The sequence below is a fragment of the Sorex fumeus genome, unplaced genomic scaffold (genome assembly GCF_029834395.1).
Source record: "Sorex fumeus unplaced genomic scaffold, SorFum_2.1 ptg000018l, whole genome shotgun sequence".
NCBI lineage: Eukaryota > Metazoa > Chordata > Mammalia > Eulipotyphla > Soricidae > Sorex > Sorex fumeus.
Genome location: NW_026606075.1, coordinates 15,397,617 through 15,405,212, shown reverse-complemented (window position 1 = coordinate 15,405,212; position 7,596 = coordinate 15,397,617).

The following is a 7,596-nucleotide window of genomic DNA, read 5'->3' as shown; positions in this document are numbered from 1 at the left end:
TATTTAATTTAATCTATTTAATCTAATTATCCAGGTCTTTTTTAATTTTTAAATAATTGTATAAAGCGACTTCTTGGCTGAATCACTCCGGGCATTCTCTCCTCACTCAAACAGGTACTGCCCGGCGCCCAGCGCCAGGGACACTCTCCAGAGCCGTGGCAGCACTAGCGGCCGCAAAGTATTTTCCCACTACATATCCCATAGGAACCATAACTTACCCTCCTCTTAGATGGAACCTTCTCTAGGTTAGCTCAACCACTAGAAACACATTAGCCAATAATTCGTTAAACCTGTCTCCATTCTGCATCTCAAGCAGAATAGTAACAGTGAATGGTAAAGGAACGTAAAAGCCCACCAAACTTTCTTATTGAAGAGCCTAGCCCAGAAGACACCAACAGTACTGTAGTGTCAGACAACCTCTGTGACAAGGAATTCAGAAGGGAGCTACTTAGGATGCTTAGGGAGCTAAAAGAAACAATAGAAAGCAATGCCAATAAAAGACAAGAGGATTTGAAGGCAGAAATGAGGAAAATGCAAACGGAAATGTCAGACCTGAAAACCCTGGTAGGCGAATTGAAAACCTCAGTGGAAGGCCTCAGCAGCACAGTAACAGCTGCTGAGAACAGAATCAGTGAGCTTGAAGATGAAGTTCAGAGACTCTCCAGAAAAGAGCAGAAAATGGAAAAGAGACTCACAATTCGGGAACAGATGGCAAGAGAAGATCGTGATGAGGCCAAGAGGGGTAACATAAGAATTGTTGGAGAATAATTAAGGAAGTGAAGGAAGTAAAGGACTTGTACAAAGAAAACTACAAAATGAAACTTCAGAAAATTAAAGAGGACATGATAAAATGGAAAGATATGCCGGGCTCATGGGTCGGGAGAATTAACATTGTCAAAATGGCAATTCTTCCCAAAGCATTGCACAAATTCAATGCAATCCCTATAAGGATACCCATGACATTCTTCAAAGAAATGGAGCAAACACTCCTGAAATTCATCTGGAACAATAAGCCCCCACGAATAGCTAAAGCAATTCTTGGGAAAAGAAAATGGGAGGAATCAACCTCCCTGACTTCAAACTTTACTATAAAGTAATAATAATTAAAACAGCATGGTACTGAAACAAAGGCAGAGCTGCGGACCAGAGGAATAGGGTTGAATATACAGACATCTCCCCTGAATCATATGATCATCTAATCTTTGAAAAAGAAGCAAGAAATGTGAAGTGGAGTAAGGAAAGCCTCTTTAACAAATTGTGCTGGCAAAACTGAATGGCTACATGCAAAAAAATGGGCCTAACACCATGTACACCAAGTAAGATCAAAATGATTAAAGACCTCAACATCAGACCAGAAACCATAAGGTACATTGAAAACAAAGTTGGCAAAACCCTCCATGACATTGAAGCTAATGGTATCTTCAAAGATATCACTCCACTGGCTGAGCAAGTGTAAACAGAGATAGATAAATGGGACTATCTTAAACTAAGAAGTTTCTGTACCTCAAAAGAAACAGTGGCAAAAATACAAAGACAGTCTACAGAATGGGAAAGGATATTCACCGAATACACATCTGACAAGGGGTTGATATCCAGGATATAAAATACTGGTTGAACTCCACAAGAAGCAAACATCCAACCCCATCAAAAAATGGGGCAATGAAATGAACAGAAACTTTCTCAAAGAAGAAATCCAAATGGCTAAAAGGCACATGAGAAAATGCTCTACATCATTAATCATCAGGGAGATGCAGATCAAAACCACAACGAGATAACATCTCACACCTCAGATACTAGCCCACATCCAAAAGAACAAAAGCAACCAGTGTTGATGCGGATGTGGCGAGAAAGGGACCCTCCTTCACTGCTGGTGGGAATGCCAACTGGTTCGGCCCTTTTGAAAAACAGTATGGACGATTTTCAGAAAATTTGACCCAGCAATACTACTCCTGGGAATATATCGCAGAGAGGCAAAAATGTATAGTCAAAGTGACATCTGCACTTGTTTGTTCATTGCAGCACTGTTTATAATAGCCAGAATCTGGAAAAAACCTGAGTGCCCGAGAACAGATGACTGGTTAAAGAAACTTTGGTACATCTACACAATGGAGAACTATGTAGCTGTTAGAAAAGATGAAGTCATGAAATTTACATAGAGTGTTACTACATGGAAAGTATCATGCTAAGCGAAATGAGTCAGAAAGAGAGGGATAGGCATAAAAAGATTGCATTCATCTGGGGGCTATAAAGTAACAAAATAGGAGATTAATACCCAAGAATAGCCGAGATCAGTACCAGGAGGATTACTCCATGGCTTAGAGGCCAGCCGGGCATGCTAGGGGAAAGGGCAGCTCTGATAGAGAAGGGAGCACCAAATAAAGGGTGTTTGGAGGATCCTCCCAGGATGGGAGAAGCATGCTGAAAGTAGACTATGGACCGAACATGATTGCCACTCAATGCTTCTTTTGCAGACCACAACACCCAAAAGGAGAGAGAGAACAAAAGGGAATGCCCTGCCACAGAGGCAGGGTGGGATGGGGGGGATGGGGGTGGGAGGGATACTGGGATCCATGGTGGTGGAAAATGGGCACTGGTGGAGGGATGGGTATTTGATCATTGAATAATCGAAACCCAAGCACAAAAATTTGTAAGTCTACAACTCTACCTCATGATGTTTCACTAATAAAAATTAAATAAATAAATAAATAAAAATTTAAAAATTAAAAATAAAGTGACTTCTCACCAGAGTTATAGAAAATATTATTTTCTCCCTCTCATCACCCTCCAGCCCAAGCATCCCCTACTCTTCCTCTGTGGCAGGTGCTTTTCTTCTGTCTCTGTCTGTTTCTGTCCCTGTCTGTCTGTCTGTCTGTCTGTCTCCCCTTTCTCTCTCTCTCTCTCTCTCTCTCTCTCTCTCTCTCTCTCTCTCTCTCTCTCTGTATTGTGGCTTGCAATATTGATACTGAAGGGTTATCAAGAATATCCCTTTAACATTCAGATCTTGTTCAGCATGATTATTCCCAACTATTATACTGGTCTCTCCTCTACCTTATCTACCCTCCATCTCACACACACTTGGGTTGATTCCAACCATTGACCAGTCCTCCTAGCCCCTGTTTTCCCTGGCCATGGATATCAGTATTCTATTATCACTTCACTTAATCACTTAACTTCCCGTTAGTCGTCGATTTGCTCGAGCGGGCGCCAGTAACGTCTCCATTTGTCCCTGTTGCGTGCTAGTGTAGCCCAATGGCATCTCTTCGCTCCGGGAACATGGAGGGCCTCAAACCGATCGTTCATGATCTTGACAAAGAAGTCTGACCATCTGGTAGGTGGGCGGCCATGCGGTCTCTTGACATCCCGTGGAATCCAATCAGTAACAGCTCTAGTCCAACGGTCGTCTTTAAATCTCATTACGTGACCAGCCCATCTGATTTTCGACACCTTGGCATATGAGACAGCGTCCCTGATCCTTGATCGTCGACGGATGTCAGAACTCTGGATTCGTTCTCTCATTTGAGTGAAACGTGATATTCCAAGCATAGCTCTTTCTATTCTTCTTTGGGAGACCTGAATGGCGTTCTCATCTTGTTTGCGTAGGGCCCAGGTCTCTGAGGCATATGTTAATGCAGGAAGAACAGTGGAATCAAAGAGATGTGCCCGGAGCCGGAGGTTCTTCGTCCTCTTAGCTATTTCTTCGACGTTCTTGAAGGCGTTCCAAGCAGCTCTCTTCCTCCTGAGCAGCTCGGGTGCCAGGTCATTTCTCATGTTGACCTCTCGACCTAGGTACACATAGCTGTTGCATTCGGAGATGGTCGTTCCATTGAGAGCGAATGGGGCGTCAGGAACAAGGCTGTTTCTCATAAACATTGTCTTCGTAAGATTCAGGTGTAGTCCTACCTTTCCACACTCACGGTCAAAGTCGGCCAGCATTTGTGCCGCTTGGCTGATGTTTGGTGTTATTAAAACAATGTCATCAGCAAAGCGGAGGTGGTGTAGTTGCCGACCATCTATCTTCACTCCCATTCCTTCCCATTCCAGTCGTCGCATGATGTTCTCGAGGGTGGCACTGAAGAGTTTCGGTGAAATAGTATCACCCTGCCGCACCCCTCTCTTGACATCAACGATCACTTCTTTGTAGAATGGTGAGATCCTGGTAGTGAATCCGCAATACAGCTCACGGAGGATCCTGATGTATTGGGCTTGAATGCCCTGATTGGCTAGGGCTTCAATGACCGCTTCCGTCTCAACAGAATCAAAGGCCTTCTTTAAATCAATGAACATTAAGCAGAGCGGCATCTTGAACTCCCGAGAAACCTCAATGAGCTTGGTTACCGTGTGGATATGGTCGATGGTGCTGAATCCTTTGCGGAACCCTGCTTGCTCGCATGGTTGTCCTTCATCTAGTGTTCTGCCAATCCTATTCAGGATGACTCGAGTGAACAGCTTGTAGATGACAGACAATAGGCAGATCGGGCGATAGTTGCCAATGTCATGGATGTCTCCCTTCTTGAACAGTAGTACGGTCCTGCTGGTTTTCCATTGGGACGGAACCTTGCATTCAGACAGGTAGCGAGTGAAGAGCCGAGCCAGTGTATTGATGAGTACTGACGGCAGGTTCTTCAGGTGTTCAGGTCTGACCTTGTCTGGGCCGGGCGCTGTTTGCTTCTTTACCAACGAAATGGCGTGTCGGATTTCGGAAGGGAGAACGTTAGGAACGACAGACCCATCCTGTGGAATTTGGTATGTCGGCAAGTGGACATGGCTATCGAAGAGATTTGAGTAGAAGTCATGGATAATCTTCTCCATTGCCGTTCTGGAGGATGTGATGGATCCATCAGGACGTCGGAGGGCAGTCATCTTGGTCTTATAGTTGGCGAAGGACAGGCGGGCGTTATGAATACTTTTCCCGGCTTCTGCCGCATCTACCAGTACTTCTGCTCTTCTCTCTTTGAGGTCTTCCTTGATCGCATCTCTGCACTGCTTTGCGAGCTCGGACGTTAGCTTGCGGTTGCCTGAGGCATGCGCCAAACCACGCTGGCGAATTAGCTCAAGAGTTTTCGAAGATAGGCGACTTTTTGTGGCTATCTCTCTCTTGGCGTTCCTCGCACATTCATGGAGGTGCTGAACCAGTCGATCGTATTCCTCGTCAATGTTGTCAACAATGGCATCTTCCCATGTTGCCGCAATAGTACCAAAGAGTTCCCAGTTGGTGGTCATTCTGGGAGTTCTCTTTTTGAACTTTGCAGCCCTTTCTCCCCGCTCTGTGAAGTAGAATTTTGCACGAAGGAGATGGTGGTCCGATCCCGTTCGAAATTTTGGGACAACAGCGACATCAGTCAGGCAAAACCGTCGATTGAATATGATGTGGTCTATTTCGTTGTGGAATCGTCCACCGGGAGACTCCCATGTCCATCGTTTAGATTCTGCCTTCTGGAACTCTGAGTTACCATGGATGGTCTTGGTCGACATGATGAACTCTGACAGTCTCTCACCCTGTTCGTTCCATTCTAGGCCATGGGTCCCGATGTGAAGTTCTTCAGCTGATCTTCTCGGTCCTATCTTGGCATTAAAATCACCCACAATGATCTTGTAGAAGGTGTGGTCTTCTTTATAGAACTTCTCTAGCTCCATGTAGAACTTCTCGATTTCTCTTTCATCATAATGAGATGTTGGTGCGTAGACAACGAAGATAGAAACTGCAGGCAGTGAGTCACATCTATTCAAATGTAAACGTCCGATTCGGGTTGTTAGGCATTCGAATGAATCAATGCTCTTGGCCAAGTTTGTGTTGACAAGGACACCGACGCCTCCAACACCTCTTTTATCGCATGTTCCGAGGAACAATTCTTCTCCAGTGTCGAAAACGGCATGGTGAGATTCGTGCCTTCTTGTCTCGGTCAGACCAATGATGTCGTACTTGATCATTCACGCTTGTACCATCAGGTCCTCGATGGATGCATCTGATGCTAGCGTACGTGCATTGAAAGTACAGACGATCATTTTTGTCTTCCTTCGTTGTGGCAGCCTAGGTCGGCCTTGAGATTTTTTCGGCCTCTCCTTTCTCATCCTTCTCAGTGCTGCCATGTCGGTGAAGCCTTCAGGGTCAGGTGAATGAGACCAGTTGTAGTTACTGGTTTTGGCATATCGAATACACAGCGGATAGCTTGCCAGGCTCTTCCGTGCGGGCGGAATACTCTTGGTAGCTTGCCAGTCTTTCCGAGAGGTATAGAGGCTTTTGGGGTGACCTCTAATCACCCTTGTAGGTGTTACCATATTTGAACCCTATCAAATATGGTACGACAATTCCAGAAGATGGGTATTTAGTGTCTTATGATGTGTCGCGCGGCCGCTTGCGGCCGCGAGGGTCCGGAAAGCGTCCTGGAGTGTGGCGACGGCTGGGTAGTGGAAGTAGTGTCGAGAGTGGAAGTCTGCCAGTGGGGTATTTATCTGGGTAGGGTGGGTCTCCTGTGCACAATTCGATCCCTGGGTGGTTGATGGAAGCAGACACGGCAGGGTAGGGTGGGGCTCCTGATTAGAATCCCTTTGTCACCTGTGGTGGTGGGAGCAAGCAGAGAAGCTCTGTCCCTGGGTCCGCCGAGCCTGGAGTCCAAGGTCTCAGAGAGTTCCGCTTATCTTGTTCTGTGGGTCTTCAGTTGTGCGTGGGTCTCGGCCGGAGCTGCCGCGTGGGTCCGGAAAGCGTCCTGGAGTGTGGCGACGGCTGGGTAGTGGAAGTAGTGTCGAGAGTGGAAGTCTGCCAGTGGGGTATTTATCTGGGTAGGGTGGGTCTCCTGTGCACAATTCGATCCCTGGGTGGTTGATGGAAGCAGACACGGCAGGGTAGGGTGGGGCTCCTGATTAGAATCCCTTTGTCACCTGTGGTGGTGGGAGCAAGCAGAGAAGCTCTGTCCCTGGGTCCGCCGAGCCTGGAGTCCAAGGTCTCAGAGAGTTCCGCTTATCTTGTTCTGTGGGTCTATTATATAGTTTTTATATACCACAAATGAATGCAGTCATTTTATTTCTGTCCCTCTTGTTCTGTCTCATTTCACCTAGCATGATACTCCCCATTTATAGGAAAATTCCATGACTTCATTTTTCCTAACAGCTATGTAGGATTCTGTTGTGTAGATGTGCCAGTTTCTATATCCTTTTGTCTGATTTCAGGTACTCATGTTGTTTCCATATTCTGGCTATTGTGAATAGTGCTGCAATGAAAATAGCAGTGCAGATTGTGTTTCTGCTGTGTGTTTTTAAGGCCTCGAGGGTATATTCCCGGAAGTGGTATTGTTGGGTCAAATGGTAACTCAATTTCTAGTTTTTCGAAGAATGTTCATATTATTTTTCAAAAAGTCTGAACTAGTCAGCATTCCCACCAACAAAGAAGGAGAATCTCTTTCTCCCCACATCTACTCCAGTACTGGTTGCTTTTGTTCTTCTGGATGTGTGCCACTCTCTGTGGTGTGAGATGACACCTCGTTGCTATTTTGATCTGCATCTCCCTGGTGAGTAGTGATGAAGAGCATTTTTATGTGCCTTTTGGCTGTTCAGATTTCTTCTTTGATGGGGAGAAATATTATTTCTTGAAGGGGAAAAATG